General features: G+C 35.1%; 2 protein-coding genes across 3 annotated transcripts in view; one reads left to right on the top strand and one right to left on the bottom strand.

Moving 5' to 3' along the window:
- IMMP2L (inner mitochondrial membrane peptidase subunit 2) overlaps positions 1-20,704 on the bottom strand; it is a 397,695-nt gene that overhangs the window by 205,853 nt on the left and 171,138 nt on the right. The gene's annotated exons all lie outside the window — the stretch shown is intronic.
- LRRN3 (leucine rich repeat neuronal 3) overlaps positions 1,488-20,704 on the top strand; it is a 31,863-nt gene continuing 12,646 nt past the window's right edge. Inside the window, exon 1 of the mRNA XM_039726939.1 lies at positions 1,488-2,070. The gene's annotated coding sequence lies outside the window, so the exon portion shown is untranslated. The remainder of the gene's footprint in view (positions 2,071-20,704) is intronic.

The following is a 20,704-nucleotide window of genomic DNA, read 5'->3' as shown; positions in this document are numbered from 1 at the left end:
CTCACTTATTTGCAGCTAATCAGCCACATAAATCCTATTATTTCATCTTTGAAACAGTCCCACTCAGTTGGATGAGTGAAAAATGAACAGCACACATCTTTGAAAAAATTTAACTCTTTGTTCACTGTAGTTAGCTGAAGTGCAGCATTCAAAAATTTGAGGCAGAAGGAAAAGACTGCTTTAATATAGCCACAATGTAAGTACCAGTGAGCCTAACAGGAGTAGTTTTGTAAAATTTGCCCTAACCAATTATAACAACCTGAAATTTATTCAGAATGGTAGCATTCATTTAATTCAATTTTCATAATAAGTGATTTTATGAAGGATAAAATTATTTTCTTACCAAATAAAAACAAAAATAATGCAGTCCAAGATCTGAGCCAAAGTGAATTGAGATGAGCTTCAGTATTCATAAAATAGCAACCATTCTATTGCAAAATTCTGGTGCTATTGCTGTAGCAAAAAGTACATTAATTCACACCATTTACTGATCTTCAGAAAATATTCATACTGTTATTAGACAAGATCGTGAGTCTTTCTTCAAAGCAGATGAGTGTGAAATGAGAACCACATCTCACTTCAGTCCACTAGAGGGTGGCCTGACTTGCTCAGGGCTGTGGGACTGAATTCACACAAGAGATCCAACATTTTCTTCTTTTTGACCTGTTGATAACCAATTCTTTGTGCTTCATTATTAATCATATCCTATAATAAAGTAATTGTTTTTATTTAAAGAGTATATATGATAAAAACCCTTTTCTTAACAACATCTATCTAATTTATTTTTCTGTATACCTAGGAGAAGAGGTGATGATAATCACAAATTATTCTACGGTTTTTAAAACCTTCATAGTTTGTATGCCTTTGGTCATGGACACAGAATAAGCAGGAAAAAAATAAATCATTAACCAAATAGCATGGCATAAAGGGAAAAAGAAAGAAAGGGAAGGAAAAATCTGGGCATCCTATTGTTTATGTAATTGGATAGTCATAACAGACAGACTCAAGCAGAGAGAGATTGAGAGAAACTGACTTCTTATTTAACCAACCCCTTTCCGAGTTCCTTTTTAAATTTTATTTCTCAGGAAGATGTATTACTGCTCTCACTTTCTACTGATAAGCACAGGTAGTAAAATGTAATATTTGACAAAATTTGGAAGAGGAAGAATACGTAAAATCTTTTCCTGTCTTAAGCTTAAAAAAAAAAAACCAAAAAAAAAACCAAAAAACCACTGGGGGCAAGTCACAACACATTCTTCCTGAATGGTTTCACCATACAGTATCCTCTGAACTACACCAGCCTTTGCAGAAGTTCAGTGATCTCTAATAAGTTGTTATGAGTACAGATAACAGCCCTTAAAGGAAAAAAAAAAAAAAATTAAAAAAAAAAAGGGGGAGTGGGGGTAGGAAATGTGGCCCTCCCAGTCTGCTCCGTACAGACAGAAAGCAAGCCCTGCAGCTCCCACAGGTCGGAAGGGCTATGTGGGCGCGTTCCCGGGCTGCTTTGGTGCTGCCGGCCCCAGCAGCAGCGGTGTCACGTAGCAGACATCCTCCGCGGCCGCGCAGCCGCGCGCCCCGCGCATCTGGGCGCGCCGCGGCAGCGCTCCGCTCCGCTCCGCTGCGCTGCGGGGAGCCCGGCGGCCCCGCTATCAATGACCGCCCCACAGCAGCGCCGTGCCACGGCGACAGCCGAGCGCCCGAGCCGTGCACCGCTAACCACCATGGAAACGAGGAGAAATAAGAGCAGCTAGCGAGCTGCTCTCTCCCCCGCCTTCCTCTCTCCGCTGGATTGCGAGCCTCAGACAGCCAGGCAGCAACAGCGCCTGGCAAACGCAAGGGATCTCAGCTGGCAGCACGGAGAGTCTCTCGTGTTGTAGGATATCAATAGATACATCTCTGTATTACAGACTGTTAGACACACGCATGCACACCGACTCACACCCACACGTACATGTGTGCTCATCTATACAGACTCTGGCTTTAATACAAGTATGTCACTACCTGAACTAAGGATTCGAAATTACTGAGATGCAAGAACTCCTCCAGCTCTGAAACTACTCTTATTATAGGGTAAGTTCCTCTTTATTTTCAATTTTACCCTGACTTTTATCTGACTTCTAGACTCTTTCCCCTTTCTTCTTTTTGTGAAGTTATTAGTGTATTTTCACATACTATTTTCTGAACAGAAATGCAAATGCAATATGCTCTTTATGCCAGAGATAATCTAAATATGCTTGCAATAGTATCAGATTTGTGCATCTGTTAGCTTGAAAGAACATCAAAGGATAAAAAAATATAAAAGAAGAATGTTTCCACTGATGTTTCAGAGGCAATATCAAATTAAATACTTGCTCTGTGTTTTGAAACCAATAAAACAAAATACAGGACAGCCTCCTTTCTTTTCTCCAGTGCTAGGATTAAGGGAAATGCTGTTTATGTCAAGACCTAAAAACCACTGAGCAATGAGGCTGAATGAGCATATCACAAACAGTTATTGAATTTCTGCCAGGCTACATCTTAAGGATTGTGGCAAATGACTTTGCTTAAAAACATCCCCTTTCCAGTCAGAAGGGACACTGTGAATGTCTGATTACTGATGCAGCTGGAACTGATGCGTTAGGTAAAAAGGATCACATTAAGCAGAGGAGTTCTAATCTTCTTTGGTAATTAACAGTATCTCAGCAGGGTGCCTCTATTTAAATGGAAGGAGAGCGTTTAAATCCATCACTATAAAAGCTTTGCCTGTTTTAGTATAGCAAATCTCAGAACTGTTTGTCTCTGCTTTCCATGTCTTTGTTTTCACATGTCTAGCTGGAGTTTTTGCCCAGCACTGCTGATGAGAAAGAGAACCCAACACAGGGGAAAGGAGAAGGCAGCAAATGCAGGGGGCTAGAAGAATATCAGTGATTTTCTATTTAACCAATTTAATCAACTTAAAATTCCAGGCTAGCTCCACAGCTGTCTAATGTGCTTGTGCTTATGCATGTGTATGCCATTTCTTCCATGCAGTATCAGAGCACCTCGGTATCATTTAGATGAAAACATATTTGGTAAAGTGCATCAGCATGGATCTGTGATTCATGCATCAGTGAAAGACAGAGATAGATTTTACTTTACACCATGAGAAGGACAGGTTACCCCTCTAATGCATGCTTCAAAGTGAAAAAAATACAATCCACATCTTTCCGTATGCTTTTGTTTGCTTTTTAGAGTACTACATCTGCATTAAAAACATCTCAGTATTTTGATTATTCCTCAAACCCCTTTTTTCTCCCTTCAGCCCCCTCACTCCTGTGAACTCTGGAGAACATCATAAAGATTCTGTTCCTTTGTACCAATGTAATTATTTGCTTGTAATTTTAGAGCTACTGTGTTCTGAGAAGCAAACTGTGAAAGAACCATCAACAGATAGCCACTGGCTTTAAGTCTGTCACCTTTCCAAAAATGTCAGGAAATGGGTAGCTTAACAATACGAATGGTAAGAAGTCAATTAATTCAGGTGACCTTTGTAAATGGTGACAATAAAGCAGCTCTGACAATATGCCACAGCATTCGACATTCCCTCCGGAAAATGAATGAGCTTAAGAAGAGGTTTTCTTTTCAGAGTACAAAATGAAAGGTACTGAAGCATTAGCTCCTGCTATTGGCAAGCTTGCTTCCTCTATTTTAGGTGGTCTGTGAAATCTGTTTAAAGCAAGCTGACTTATTTTATTATATGAAACACAATCTCTGCTCTAATTAATTAAATATCCTGTTTTCATTCACACTGCATGTGCACAACAAGCATTTCCAGCTCCTGGTTTGGATTTTTACAAAATGTGCTATAAAATAAGTAGACAAAACCTGATTCTGATCTCTTCATGCTGTCTATAAAGGACTACTCAGAGGAAACTTTTTCTACATGCCTCAGTAGCTTCTCAGCTCTTCTGGATGTTTATCCTCATTCATTTTTAATGTAGAAAATAAGTAAATATGAGTAACTTTACAGAAATGCATCTTGGGTTTTGCTACATATATTCTAATGTGCTACTTCAAAATATTATATAGCTATGCCAAAGAGCTTCAGAAGAATGTGGCCATTTCAATCATACACGTACAGAGAACATATGCTGTAGATAAACCTTCTCTACACAGCATAAACATTCTTAACCAGCAAAGCAGGCAAAATATATGGTGACTGTATTTTGGTTAATACTCCCTCAAATGTTGTAGTGTCAGCCAACGACTGGCTGATGTTGTTATGGTAACCCTGAAGTCCCGTCTTTTAGGGTGGCAGCTCTGAGCATGACATCAGAACATGCCTGCTTGGAGTACCCTGAAGTGGGTGAGTACTTCATTTTTGCACCTGAATTAGAACAGATCAACTAAGCAACATTGCTACCTGTAATGCAGATCAAAAATATAATGTATAATCTTTTGTAAATGATCAAGATTGAGCAGCTTATGGAAATGTTCAGATCCTGCTTGTCACTTGTAATCACTTGTTCCTTGTCACTAAAAAACAAAACTAAGTATTTGCAAGAGAGAGCAAACCATTTAGGAGTGTTGGAGCCACTTTCTTTGACTCTCACCCATAACCTTTATTGTATTAACAATTACAAGCTAGCCCAAAAGCTTTGCTGCTTGCTGACAATCACTCTTAATTAAAGTTAGACTGGTATTTAATAGCCAAGTTTTAGAGTATTAAAACAATAGAATAAGATAAGCAGTAGAAAACAATAGACTTTTTCAAGACAGCTCTATCTTCAGTTGAAACAAGTCACCACAGAGAAATTATACCTTTTTTGAACTATATATAGATAGTTTTAGTGTTTCATGGTACATTACTGTTTTAGTTAATTCATATGTCCTTTCTTCAGATAGTACCATTAAAAGCTGAAGGAAAACAAAATTCTTGAGAGAGACATTGTCAGAAACTACCTTAGCATACTCTTCCATGTCAAATTCCAGAATCTACTTAATATCAAGAAGCAAAACCTGACAATGAAAAACCAGTTTCACATGTAGCACTGAAGTAACTATTTTCTGAAGACAAAGGCATGGAAAGTTTCTAAAATTTTTCTGAAGATCAAAAATCAGACAGCTTCTAATTATTTTTTTTAACAGAATATGACTTCCACAAGCCTTCATACTACTTTAAAAGGATACTAATTCTCATTCTAACAACACAACAAGCAATTAAAATCCTTTGATTCACTAAAAGAAAATGCCACTAGAATTTGAGAAGAAACAGTAGTGACAGATGTCATTAGAAAGGTCATTATACACATTAGTATTAAGAGAAAAATCAATGCTTCTCATTAAAACTGTAATGTAACTGTAAAAAGGAATTACTGTGCCTTTTACTTATTCAACTGGCCAGTCCACAAACTGTTAAAAGCCATGAAATGGTGTAGTTCATAAAGAACTTATTTAAATAAACAGTATGACCTTCAGTGTTATACACAAAATCTATAAATTATTTCATCAATTTTTCCTCAATAAAGTAATATCCTCAACTGAACTGATAAATATTTATTAGCACAGAACATGGAGCTATACTCATCTGCACCAGAGAAAGATTCAATATGGATGTCAATAAGATTATTTCACATTGGGTTCTTCATGGAGTAGCTGAATGTGACACCTTGTGAAAAAGAGGATTTTCATGAGGGCCAAATACAAACTACTTTTACAATTTTGATTGATCCAATTCTGTCCCAAGGATTTCATATTCTTTATACATGGAACATCAACCATAAGACAAACTGCAGGCACGCTCTCACCCCTAGCATTTACCAAACTTCTTACTTTTCTTCAAAGCAAAACCAAATGCAGACATTAAAATAAAGGGGAAGTTTCATTTTATAAACACAAGTTTATATAGCAAATCCTCGAAACCATTATCCTTCATTTAGAAATACTGCTTTTTCACAAAAGATTTATCTCAAGTCTCTTTCAGTTTGCCACAAACAGCAATGATCTAATTGAAAGGAAATGAGAAATAAGATCTCTGTATTCACATTGTTTCCATTCAGTTGTTGTATTTCTGGAAATCATTAAAATATCTGCCCCAAATGTAATAGTAGATTAACTGTACTGACCTTTGTATTAGAGTAGAAAAGAATTTTTGCCTCTTTAGTGCTCCCAGGTCCCACAGTCTCAGTCAAACTGGGAATTGCTTTTTGACAACGCTGGCACAAAAGAAATCATTTAGCTTTTCTCTTTCCTGAATAAGCATCTGTATTTAGAGGTAAACACTGCAAAGCAAAATAAAATGCTACAGGGAATATATTTTTTAAATGTCTTCTGATTATCAGTATTACCCCAAGAGTCTTTTAATAGACATTTCTTGTTATGCAAATAGCAACCAGTCTGCCAGGAAATACTTTAAATTCTCTATAACATTTGGCATAAAAAAGGTACAAGTCATAATTTTAGCTGCACCAAAAATTCCTGGGCATCCAGCTGCTAGTATGAAAGAAACAAGAAAATATATTTTTATACAATTATATGTCTAGGGATCAGACAATTACAGCAATTACCTATTTAATAAATTATGGAATAATAAAACAAAAAAACTGTGGTGTAATAAAACACACAACGAAGAGCAAAGTTGTGTATTGAGACATTTTTTTAAATCACCATAGTGCTCTATGCTATTATACCATCACCCTAGATAAGAAAAGATTACTCTCAAATTGTCTGTATAAAAGACAACATGATGGTCAGACATTGCTAAGGCTCTTCTGGTGTGGTGTTGAGAGGTTAAAGGAAACTGGGTTGGTTGGTTTTGTCATGGTGCTAAAACAAAAAGCCATTCTTATTTGAACTAGAATGGGAAATATATACCAGATTTGGGAGGCATTTAAATAAGTACAATTATGGGAGTCGTTCCCTGAATAAGGATAAAGACAAATGTCTCCTCCTTTACAACAGTAGCATATCTCTGCTGAAAACAGATATATATGTGCCATTATTTATATCATATTTATGTGATTTATTCAGTACCTAAAGACCTAATAAAATTTTTCATCTTGACAGGAATAATTTTTATGTGAAAACAGAAACTTTCTCAAAGATTTCAGCTAGTGTCATGGTAGCTATAAATAGAAAAACTAGAGAGACACATTTGTTTCTTCACCCCAAGCTCATTCCTGTTGCCAAGTTCTCTCAAGTCACTGAACTTCCTCTCCCCTCTGGAAAGCAGCTTTCTCTAGAGGTCATGTCAAGCATCAGCAATTTTTGCAGATGACACTTAACAGTGAGCTAATTCACCCCAGTCCAGTACAGTGCAGTGCAGATTTCCACCAAAGTGCAGAATTGAGCTCCCCACCCCAGCTGGCTCCATGTTGCATGCCATGGAAGGACCTGAGGAGAGCCCACACTGCTCAAGACTCACATGGGAGCTGAGTCTTCCAGAAAAAAGTTTTCTGTGTAACAACAGCTCCAAACCCACTGCATAATACTAAACTGCTCTCTTTTGTGTGTTTCATACAGAAATCAGGCAGTGCTGTAAAAATTCTTCCTCCCTCTGCACTGCAAAAGGATGTTCTGAAACAATTCCATCAATATATGAAATACAGTATTTTCTCTTATCAAATTCTAAACAATTCTTTTAAGAAAAGCCTTTCAGTATGAAAACTATAATTACAGCCAAGTGGTGCTTCATTACTACTGTAGCTTGAGGGACATTACCTGCACAACTCCTATTTCATATCATTTTATAACAAAACATAGTTACTTAAGTTATCCTCCAAGTATAACACTAAAAGATTATCCTAGATATACGATGTGTATTACATAATTTTGAACATATACTTCTTTTTTACACAAGATGCACCATGTTAACTTTCTGAAATGACAGCTGTGACTGTAGAGTATTTCATCACACTCTCACTATGCAGTAATTTACTTTTTAATTTTGGTCAGTTACTTGCTGGTAAGCCCAATACAGGGCTAAAACTCAACAGCACTTGAGAGAAATGGAATGATTAATAATGATTATACCAGTTTATAGAGGTATCCTTATGAGGTGAGAGAAGACAAAATAAGGAAATTGCAAATATAATGATCTGTTAAGCTAGAAATGTTTGTCTGAAGAGCAATTTCACCCAGCATGTATTCGCATAACATATTCTTCTGAATGTTGCTTTGATATAGATTATCCAGTCATCAATATTTGTCAGACAAACACACTTTCAGTCATTTTATTTTTATTGTAAAATAAGAGGCAAAAAGGATATTCAGCAAACTATTCCAGCATTAGACTCTAAGCTCCAGAAAATAAGGAAAAGTACTCTGTCTTCTACCAGCAGCAGCCAAACTGCTGAGCTCTTTCTTTCCTGGGCAGAAAGAAGAGCCAGTCAATCTGAGGAACCGCCCAGAAATATTTCTGCATTTCTCACTTCCTCCCAAGGATAATAAGCTTGAGTGGACACACATTATAAAAACCCCACACTCCTTCTGATAGGAAGGAATCACCTTAGATATTTAGTGCATAGAGTCATTTTAATGAGGCTACTCAAGACAATGCAGATGCAAGTGCCTTTATTAGATATTTAAATATTGCCTTCAGCAGGTATCCTTAAACCGTAAACTGTAACTAGAATAGATAAATAAAATTATATACAATTTCAAATATTTAAATACCGCAATCTTAAATTACCTCTACATACCTATATATTGTCCAAATTATTAAGGAAATTTAGGATCTTTGGCCATTTCAGTTCAAGCAAAGTATACAGATTCACATATCTGGAATTTGCATACTTGGAGGTCCTGGCCTCCTGCTTCATACTGAAATAGCCTTTGTTCTTTTAAGAGTTGGAAAATCCAAAAACTTGCTGATTTTCAAATGTTATTCTCATTTCTGCTCTGACAGCTTCTGAAGTTTACTTTAAAAATTCACAAAAAGGAGCAAAAAATCTCCATTAATCTTAGGTGAATGTGGATTAAGTATTTGTAATCTTTACTTTGTTTTAAATTTGGTTCTTCAAAAAGCATCTTGTGTTGGTATGCCATTGTGTCAATCCTAGGAACAAGTATAGAAAACATTGAAAATTAAGAAAAAAATATAAAATGTTTAAATAAACACACAATATCTTTGCCTGGCACAAATATTTCAGGAAAACTATAATGGTTATGTTGAAATTGTAGGCTACCCATTTACAACTACTATAGCAGTAGTAAATGGATTTAATGTTACTATAAGCACATTAAAAGTTGTGGCATAAATCCACTATACTACTATTTAATCTCTCACCTAGATGTTAGCCAAGCTTTCAGAAAGTCTGAACAAATTCTGTTAAAGCCATCTACTCCATCATTAATTACAATGTAGATATTTATTTTTTCAATAGAGAGTAATCAATGCTCAGGGCTGGGGAAAATGTTCAATTCCAGAAAAATTAAATTTGCATTAGCATTGCTTTGAAATAAATTTTGTTTGGCATGTCAAAGTACAATATTGAATTCACCATGATCTGCTTGCAAGGGAATGGTCAAAGAACAAGATTTGCAAGTAGTAAGAAACTCCAGTTTGATTTTTACCTTCCATGAGCTTGTCTGGCATAAGAGCAAACTTTGCTTTGAGTGTGAGGATGGACTAAAGAGCTCCTGAGGTCCCTTCCACTTGACTCTCCCATGATGATCCTCTCAACAGAAAGGCTTTCTTCCTCTGCCATCACTGCCTTGGGTAAGGACACACAGCAGCACTGTCATCGGAGCCTGCTCAGATGTCTGGTGTGACTGCATCACATGAGAGCAATTTAGATGTTACTAGAGGTGAAGGGCACTGTTCAATCTGTCTCTGAGCTAGTTGTATGGAGCTGAAAATTCTGAAAAGGCAGACAGTCTGCTGGACTGGTAAAGGAAATAAAACTCCATTTGGTCATGAGGCAATATATGCTTTGCTGTTACCTACAAGAGTAGGTAACAGCAAAGAGTAATTCAAAGAAATCCCAACAGGACACTAGAAATGGTTTAAATGTCTTACTAGTTTGTTTAAAAATTTTAATATAACACACTATATTTATTCAGTTAACAGAAAGCAACTATTTTCTAGGAAGAGAGAAGCATGATTCCCTGAAACATTACCATCTTAATTTGTAATCTCTCTATTTCTGCTCAGCGAGGTGTTCAGTGTTTTCCACAGATCTGGGACTGAATACACTACAGTTTTATACACAGCTTCAAAAATACAGCTTTAGCAATCAGGAATTATTAGCATAATAACTACTTCATATTAAGTGCTAAACTTTGGCTTTAACTTCCTAGCATGGTATTTTACCTCATGTCATGAATATACTTGAGCTGTTTCACTCTTTACATGTTATAAACATGCAATGAGTTTCATGAGAAGTGCTTCTGCTGAGAAAACCTGCCAGTTTGAAGGTGTTATTTATGCTGAATTTCCATAGTTATCGCAAATATCAAGATTACTTACTCCAATATCAAGATTATCAAGATACTCTACCAGAGTAATTCAAGAAACACTAATTTGTCAATTAAATTTGCCTAAAATGTAGAGTACCCTTTTACAGATGATTAAGTGGACACAATACAAGTTCTAATTTTGAAAAAAGCAATGTGCAAAGGACAACAAACTAGAACCATGCACTAACAATACCTGTAACCTCAAGGAAGCCATGGAGTGTAAAGCAGGACAGAAATAAGCAGCAGCACTAAATTCCAGCCTTTGCTCTAATCTTATCAGTAGATAACATAAGACAGCCCTTTCTGTTCCTAGTTCTGCATGTGCATAAAATCATTGTCATGAGCTTTACATAGTACTAAGTTTAAAGGAAGGCCTTTAAAGCATTTTTCTCATATTAGAACCATCCCATGCAGACAGAATGCATTTCTATTCTTTAGCATGGGTAAAAGCTATAATTTGATAATGTTTCTAAAGAAAAATATTTCTGAAAAAAAGTAAATTATATTGCTTATATTTATCACTGGTATTGTAGCAACTCCCTAAGTAAATATTCTAGCACAGGAATATTCTAAACTCAAAAGTATAAAGAATAAAAAAGTTTTAGAAGAAGAATTTCAACAAAATAATAGGTTATATAGTCTATGTTTATTTATGACCGTTACATCTGCCAGACAAAGTCTGCTTGTTGGCATTCACCAGGGTTAACTATTTGAATGTAACTCAAATCAAAATGTTAATGATTCATAATAAAATTATTCTTCTTGTAACAAGGATGCATTTTTCATTATGCAGTAATCTGCAGAATTTATTAACAAACATTTTTGAAAACCAGCACAGAAAGGTTTGCTTTAAAAGGAATTCCAGTTCAGTCCTAAACAGGACTCTTGTGAGATCAAGAAAATCTTGTTCTAAATGCCTGCTGGCTTTTAACTCAGACTCTCATAGTCAAGATAGATGCTTAATGGAATTTGAATAATTTGAACAATTACAGGAAATCATATTAAATGCAAAGGACAACTTTTAAAATTCAATTTAATTTCTGTTTACATGCCCTGATAATCATACCCAGCAAACATGATCAGCACTTACAGCAACCACAGCTATATCTTATTGACAGTAAATCTAGATAGTTTCACAGGACAAAAACCAGTTTAAGCTTAGCAGTTGAAAGCTTAAATGCCTTTCATAGCCATGCAAAATACAAGTGTATGGGAGATTCAAAGTTAAAGATGAAGCAGATATAATTCATTGTTATGTAAATAATATAGAGGAAAACCATAAAGATCAAATTGAGAATATGAGACTGTATATAACACTGCTTTCCACACTGCCAATTTACATGTGTTTTATTCTTGGACTTTTTCTACAAAATGCAAAAACTGGTTACCCTAGCAACTGCCACATGTTACTCAGTTTATTTCTGAGGTACAGAGCAGCCTGTAAAAGAATAATATTGTGCACTTCTATTAGGATCTCTCAGAACCATAGAGAATTCAGAACTTCATGTGCCAGCATGTCCATGTATTTTCTGAAAGTTTTAAGAAAGCGTATTAAATAAATAGTATTGTATGTATTTTGAAAACTCATTTTCTTTATGGTTTATGTGCAAATTAAAAACAAAGATTAGGAGCTGTATGCAGAAAAATGTATACTCTGTCCAACCTGATAGCTGTTTTCTGCATTCTTTTTTTAGTACAGTTCTAGTAGACATCTATAACAAATAAGTAAAGACTTCAAAACTTCTTAAATTATTTATAGGATATCATCTTCCAAAGTGTAATAGGGACCTGAGCAACCTGGTATAGTGAAAGGTGTCTCTGCCCATGGTGGGAGGGGTTAGAAATAAGATGATCTTTAATGTCCCTTTAAACCCAAATTATTCTGTGATTCTGTTATAATTCTATGACAACCACTATGAAGATCTCAAATTCTCATAATCTATTAAAGATTAAGATTTAGTTCAAAGTAAGAATTAAAGGATTTTGCAGTTGCTCATTAATTATATGCCCTGCCTCCCCAAAATGCAGAACTCTTTGGTACATGTCTAGGCCCTATATAATTTATGAGGAGACGTCTTGCAATGTAGTACAAAATAACCAGAATGATAAAAAAGGAGTCAACTTTAGTTAGCCATTAATGACCATATCTTAAGGAAAACTCTGTCACTCTTTCACTTTTGAAGCCTGGAAAGGAGTCTCTGTGTCCCTAGGAGATCCACAGCCCCTGATCCTATAGACAGGCCTTTATCCAAGCAGCCTGCACAGGAACCAATCCACAACTCATAATTTATAGTTTATAGGTCAATGTTAAGCATTTATTCCAATCTTCCAGTAATTTCTTTTCTGGTTTCCACACAAAAATATTTTTAATAGAATAGAGGAAAATACTTGGTAACAGCCTCACTCCTCATTCCAAATACACAACTTTGCCCATTAAGATAATAAAAGTATTTCTAAATTTGTACTTGAAACAGAATAATCAAAAATTAAAAAGTTTTTGGATTTACATAAGCATTTCTATGTTTGAATATTCTTCCTGCTAGCTATTTTCACAAACTCTAACCAGTAAATGCTACTCTGCCTGTTTTACTTATCTCTGCTGACTTCTATATCATCGCATACCTGAAAAGAATACAAAAGCTAAGGAACATCTTAGCAGAAGAAAATAAGCCCAGATACATTTTTCCTATGGTTATCAGGGTGAGGATTTTGGCATGTAGCTAAAACTGCAAATTATAGCCTTAGATTGACAAGCAAAACAAGAGCACATGTCTAACTCCTGAACAGGTTAGAAGTTTTGAACAGATCTGGCAGCATCCTCTTGGATTGGAAGGCTAAACTAATAGAGGCTAATTCTGTATTTAGGCTTTGGGAAGCATTCAAACTCAAAGTGCCTCAGACATTACTGCTATGAGAATATGCTTCCCTTTGGATTCTTGTGATGTTTGGTTTAATCAAACTACAGAAACACAATAGGAGGGAACATATAAACAGACCTTTTTTGCATTCCCTTGGGACATACTACAGAGTAATCAATTGTAAATTAATTGAGGAAAATTTGTTTTGCATAGCATAGAGAGGCAAAACATTAATTCGGAATCATTTGCTTAGTGGAAATTCTTATATGTTGCATGTATTCAACTTTGTTTTTTATAGTGAGATGCAAAACAATTATCAAGGATGTAAATACCTATGAAATGTAATCTATACCTCTATTGCAAATAAAAGTAGAGTAAATCTACTACTTCTAAATCTATACCTCTATTACAAGTAAAATACTAGATAAAATTTAATTTCTACCAATATTCTGATTAGTTATTTGAGTGCACCAAATCTCCAACCAACTTATGAGAATTTATGACCATTTAATTACATTTAGGCACACTGGATATGCAAAGCCACTCACCATCACAGAGGTTTCATGTTCTACAATCTATGTGTATGGAAGCATTTGAGTCAGTGCTAGCTCTTCATCTGTTACTTACTTTAGGTCTTATATAAACAATACCTGCTCTAAGGACACTTCCAAGAGAAACAAATACTAAGCTGTTAATGGTATAAGTCTAAAAATAATTCTCTTTATTTTTAAACAAAATCCTGCATTTGGTTTGCCTCATATTGGTCTAGGTAGATAAACAGATAAAATAAGTATATTAAATATATGTGATAAAGGGACAGAAATTTTTTTAAAAGTCACTCCACAGATGACTTGAGCACACCTTCACTTGAACAAGCCATTGAGTGAAAGCACAAGCACAGAAACTAATAAAAGAAAAATATGTAAAAAAAATTAGTATTTTGCAGTTTATTTGCCTTAATAAGTCACCTTAATTCGAGACTCAGTGAATCCGAGATTCAATAAATGCCATTCTTGCTCTGATTAAATGTCAGGGCCACAGGCTTGTTGTTTCAAGATGAGAGAGCAACAATTTTGTGTGTATAATGAACCCTCTCAATGATTTGTGTGTGCAATACTTTTCTTATTGATGAAACATCACAGAGTAGGTTCTTTATTATGATATCCTTTGGTTTAATAGAAATTAATTTTTATTTTTAACACTAGAAACAAACTGATGCAAATTTGACCTGGTTGTTGACTAGATCTCTGACAGAAGGCAGAGGGGAAACAGCAGTCAGAAATCTTATTGCATATGGAAATATATGGAAAAGTGTGGCTTGTGATGATTTTTGCTTTTCATACCATTAATGAGGTTTGAGACGTCCTTTTTGAAGTTCCTGTCCTCAAATCCACCATTTCCACAGCCAGAGGCATTGTAGGTCAATGTGGTTATCTCAGAAAGATAAAGGTTTTGTAAGTGTACAAGCCTAAGCCCCAGAGGCACTCTATTTCCATGTGGTTATCTTAGAAAATGAAGCTCATCACCACACAATTCTACAATCTATGCCTAACCAGACACAACTGAGCCCTCAGGAATTAATGGACTTTCCTAAGTGACATAAAAAGCATCCCTCAGCAGAAAGAAAATGCTGTGCATTGGATCATTCTGTTCAAATTCCTTGCATTTCAGAATGCAATAAATAGTTTACAAGTAGTTCTAGAAGTATTCTTGGTATATTTAGAACTTATGTCTACAACACAGAAATACAAACATCTAAAAAATAGCTAAGGATTTTTGCAAAAGTTACATTGCATTCAGATTCCAGACATTCTGAATCATATTTGCTTTTCTATTTTTCTGCTTTTCAAATTTGTTTGCAGGAATAAATCTGTGTTCACACAAAAAGCTGTGCAAAATAAATTCTGAGTCTATTACTTGAAATTGTTCAGCTGTAAAACATATTCTGGCTTGGATTCAACAAAGTTCATAAGCAACAGTTTATGAAAAGTGAGTCATTTGCTTTGAAAGTACCTCCTAACATAAAGTACTACACAGAGGTAACAGTAAACTCAGAATATCAAATAACAAATATGAATGATTGTGTCTCTTTTGGGCTGGTGACATGGAAAAAAGAAAAAGTGTTGAAAAAAATATACAGTTAAGTACTGCAATCAAGAACTGGTAAATGAAATCTAGTACACATGACAGCACGCTGCAGAAAGTAGGAAACACCAATAACCCAAAGAGACATGGAGCTTGGCCTAGAATTTGAGACTTTTCAGACTGTGTGATAAACACTGAACTCTCGTAACAGGTTGATGGCATTGTGAATGCTGGTTTCATTCATCTCTTTTAGGCCTAAAGACTGAGAAGTCTAATTCTTCCCACATGGGTCCCCAAACAGCCATTAGGAAGAGAGCCTTAGTCTGAGTGGAAAAAAAGCCCTCAAAGGACAAAGCAACGAATGTTTCCTTTTATGAGAAGTGCTAGAAGTCACTGCGTAGTGCAGAATTAGAATTAACTTAACATCAGTTTGGTTTTACTTTCAACTCAGTTAACTTCCAAAGATGGTGACCAAGAGAATGGAAAGCAGGAAAAAAACCTCAACCCTTGTCATTGCCCTCATTTTACTCTCCCATCTGCCTCTAGCAGACAAAACCTGTTTGTACCTAATCCTTTCAGCATAAATCAACAATTAAATGTAATAATTTATTAGCATAAGGTGCAACTGAGATGATCAAATTAAAAATAGTAGATTAAAGAAAATCATAGTCGTTCTGAATATTTTGACACATTTTTTTTACCAAATATATTTATTTTAAACTCTGAACCTGTCTGGCAGGAAGACTGTGAATATAATGAATGGTACATAGCAGCATTCCACAAATCAGGATGTGAAAGGCATGGAGCTACTTTAAGTTAATTTCCAGTCAATAAGTATTCAGAATAGTTTGCAGGCACAAAATTAAATGAGACCACAATTAACCTCAGCTGGATTCTGACACATGCCCATACTGCAGAATGCTCTGTCTGTATCCTTCTTTCCTGAAGCCAGACATTGAAATTTTATTTTTAACTCTGACAATGCCTACTTTATGAAGAAATAGATGCAGTTTTGCAGCGTCAGTGCCCCCATGAATATTGTCACATCAGACAGAAATCACTGAAATCTGATGCTAATAATTTTGAATATTTAAATAAAAAATGATATATAATAAAGACTATTGGAACTGTTGCATTAGAAGTATGTTGCCTGAGAGACCCAAAGAATTACCTGTATTTGTCTGGTATAGTTTTGTAACCCTGGAAAGTTCTTTCTCGAACAGACAGAATGGAAGCCTAACACTTGTAAACATTAAAATATCACACTAGCACGGGTAGCCTCTGGAACTAAGGATTTTTCTTCCAGTGAAACAAATTCTGTTTCATGCTGCTTAGCTATTATTATTTTTTAAAGGCAATTAAAACCATGGTGAAAAATTCATCGAGAGCGACTTTCATAACAAAAGTATTACAGACTCAATATCAGTAAGATAGGAATGAGCCTGTTCCAAAACAATCTGCCTAAACTAATTACCAAACTAATGAAGGTTAATAACTTCAAACCTTAATAACAGCTTGAAAAATATGCTACTTCACAATTAAGCAAATGAACCAGAAAGACTTTTTTTTCACTAGAATGTGCTGATTTATCTTTCCATTGGATTTCAAGGATCACATTTGTGTATAATCTACTCTTTTATTTATAGAGTAAAACAAAGTAAATCAAAACAAACATTTCCATTCATCAAAAATAGTTTGCTGTAAGTTTGTTTAGCATTCTGTTACAAATGCAGCGGAGAGAAATGTTGCCGTGTTGTTGTCCCTTAACAGTTCTAGAAATTCACTTTATATACAGGGAAGTATTTGGGGACATTAATAACAGCACTTCTGCTTTAAGAGAATAGAATTCTTACTTCTCTGACATAGGGGAAGTCTAATAGCAATTCCTAAAAGAATTAAAATCCTGAAAAAAGCTTGGAAAACCAGAAAGACCAGAAAGAAAAAAAGTAAAGCTTATCAAGACTTCTTCATTTTACCATTTCCTTAGTTGTTAGTTTGGTAGATACACAGCATTAAAATGAGATTATTCAGCCTAAGAAATAAACCACTATGAATGCTTATCAATTAAGTATAGCTAATAGTTAGCCTTTTGATTCACAAACACTGAGCATTACCTATAACCAAAACATCCTTGGTGCCATCTTATGTACTAGGTTATCATCTTGGATAGTCATGATAAGGAAAAGGATATCTAATCCTTCTGAAGAAACACTCAGATGTTTTGCTAACTGTCAACAAAAAAATTTACTACAAAGCAAGAGTTCCCTTAATAAAAAAGGGTTTGGTAATAGATCAAGCTACTGAGAACATAACCTGCTTAAAATTTTTGGACTGGTGCAGATCACTACACGACAGTGTTCAAAGGAATACCAAGCCTTGCCTTATCTTTGTCAACATGTAATTGTAGTCTTCCATTTTTATTTCTTTCAAGCTAATTATAGGGGTTTGTTACTAAGTACCTATGTCTCCACCTGCAGTAGAAATGCCATCTTTCATTAAAACATTAGGCTAGTGAATATCAGTTTTCTCCATCCAGATGACTGACTATAAACTACAAGAACATTAAAAAGGATTGAGACATCCTGACTTTGGAGAGAACACATCTCAATAAATCTTCAGTATTTTTGTTCTGAGATAGGCTTCTATTAATACCAAAAAATATTAAAAATTGTTTTTAAATTGAAAAATAAGTATTTGTAGAAAAAAGGCAACTAAGAAGCAAAATTCTTTGCATCATATCAATTTACGTTCAATTCTAATTTTTTAACAGCAACCTGGGAATTATAATGAAACTAAAGCCCAATTTTCAAGCCAAACATTTTTATGGCCTTCAGGGTATTTTAGGACTTGAAATGCAAGTCCTAAAAGCCTGCTCCTGAAGGACTGCCAAACAAAGCTATTCCACCTCATAACTACTTGACTTTCTACTCATTACTTCTATAACTTTCAAATGCTATTTCATCTTCTCTGGACGTTGCTCACATTATTGCTTGTGAATACCAAGAGACAGAAAAAATACATTCTTCACCTTCAAGGGAATGTTTTCAGGACTTTTCAAGTTCTCAGCCATTCAGATGTGATGCTTTGCCTATTCATTTAATCACAACATAATCTCAACCTTTAACTAACTGCAGATTACTGGATTCCCAGAGATTCAGAACTGAAATTTCAGAAATACATCAGGATCATTCTCCACAACCAGCAGTGGAAAGGGAACCTGATTGGTCTAGGTTTGAAAATACAGGAATTAGAAAAGCCAGTGTTCCACACTCCATTTTCCAGATCTGGATTTACTGTCAAGTTTGCATTTCCCATATACAACAGGATAGGATGATAAGGACAGTTTAAAGCACACTTAAACAAACCCAAGGACCACTATGGACTTTGATCTTTAATCCCGTTCCGTGTTTTATTTTCTTCTTATTAGGAATGTTAAAGCAACTTGAGGTGACATTTCCCAGCTCATTAACAGAGGACACAAAGTCATTTTCAAGGAGACAGACAGGTGGTTTATAACTTCCATCATTATAATATCAAACAAGGTGACAACTAATGCCTGAAGGAAGGATAATTACACTACAAGAGAACTTAAACTATATATTCAGTTCACATGTATAAGAACTGACAGAACAAAGCCACACACCAAAGCTGAATTATCCTCATTCACCTGTTTATATTATGATTAACCATATTAACCCTCAATTCTTTTTTATTGGTATTGGTTTGTGTACTGCATCAGCTAACTCCATCAAGTGAATTATTTGCAAAGTATCTGCACTACCTGTTATGCACTGGTGCACCACAGAAGACCTATTAATATCTTTAAAGAAACAGCATCTTAATGTCTTTTTTTAGATAGTCAATCAACTAGCTAAGGAAGGATGAGTTAAGAAGTCAATACACCCTTCCAAATATCTGTGTCCACTGTTTTAAAATCTTCCATGGTATATGCATATTTTTCTTCTCAACTATAGCAACATATATAGTTTTAAATACTGCAGATTGCATGTAGGATTAAAAAAAAAACTAACTCATCACCTTCAGCATGCATCTAGAGATTTCCTATGCCTTTTCTGTGCCCCCAAACAATTCACCTAAGACACTAAGTATTCTTCCATTATATATACTCTTAATTATTTTCCATACATGGCAATATGTATTTTCAATTAGTTCCAGTTAGTTTCCATACATACTCCTAGTTAACTAGGGAGAACCTTTTATTAATTCAACAAAGACCACCAGCAATTAATCTTCGTATGGCCCCTCATATTTCACATATTTTTCTAGAATTGTAATGCACATACAGGGAGAAAAATGACTCCACATTTATTCAATAAATATAACTACTCCTTATGTAGCTGTAAATTATTTGTCACTATACTAAATATTTGTACAAAGAACTAACACTTTCTCCTCTGCTGTCAACAAATCTAAAACTGTTTTACAGAGGAAGCAACCTTCATCCTCTTTCAGAAAATTTATTGCAATTTTCCTCATACCAAATTATTCTGCCTTAATTCCAATTTGTTGTAGTGAACCTCAATGACCAGCACCATATACAGCATTTTGTGAGGGTTCTTACTTGTAGCCAATAAGCTAACATGATTTCTGGCATCTACTTTGTTCATAATTTTTGTTTCACAGTCATTCTGGTGCCAGTGGTCCCCCTGTGAGAAGGAAGCACACCATGTCTTTTTCCTTACTTCTGATAATCACTCTGATGACTTCCAGCTTTGAATCAGAAATTACTACTAGACCCTGAAAGCATAACTTCTCATTTTACATTGTTGAAATATCACATTATTGTTAGATCCATCTTTACTCATTCAAGCTGTTTTACTGCTGAAAAAGACAGCATGCCATTATCTGAAAGTATGAAGGCTAGAGTCAGGCTTAAAAAAATGTCTTAGAATAAAGATGCAGGTTGCTTTGTCATAACATCATTACAAAATTATGCCAAATCCATCTTTGGATGGAAAAATTGGAAGGACAGTTTGAAATGGTTTATCTGTCCCACTTTAATATTTGTGATTAAAAAAAAGCTGCTCCATAATCACCACTAATAGCATCTTTTCAGTATCTTAATTCAAACTTGCCTTTTCTTCAGCCTGAAAATTTTCCATAGCAAGAGGTATTTCATTACACAAATATATCTGTGCATCTTCCATCATTCTGATCATAATGTCCCTACATATATAGAGTTCCTACATGTCTCTAATAAGCAACTACAGCAGATCCAAAGTCTTGGAATCATAAGTAAGAATCACAAAAAATGCAAGAGAAAGGATGTGTGTCAAGGAAAATCTAATGCAAACTTTTGATTACAGTAATTTCAATCTGGTTGA

This window comes from Passer montanus, unplaced genomic scaffold (genome assembly GCF_014805655.1).
Source record: "Passer montanus isolate IOZ18808 unplaced genomic scaffold, ASM1480565v1 scaffold6, whole genome shotgun sequence".
Taxonomy (NCBI): domain Eukaryota; kingdom Metazoa; phylum Chordata; class Aves; order Passeriformes; family Passeridae; genus Passer; species Passer montanus.
The sequence above is the reverse complement of the archived record's forward strand: the minus strand, read 5'-3'. Positions and strand labels throughout refer to the sequence as shown.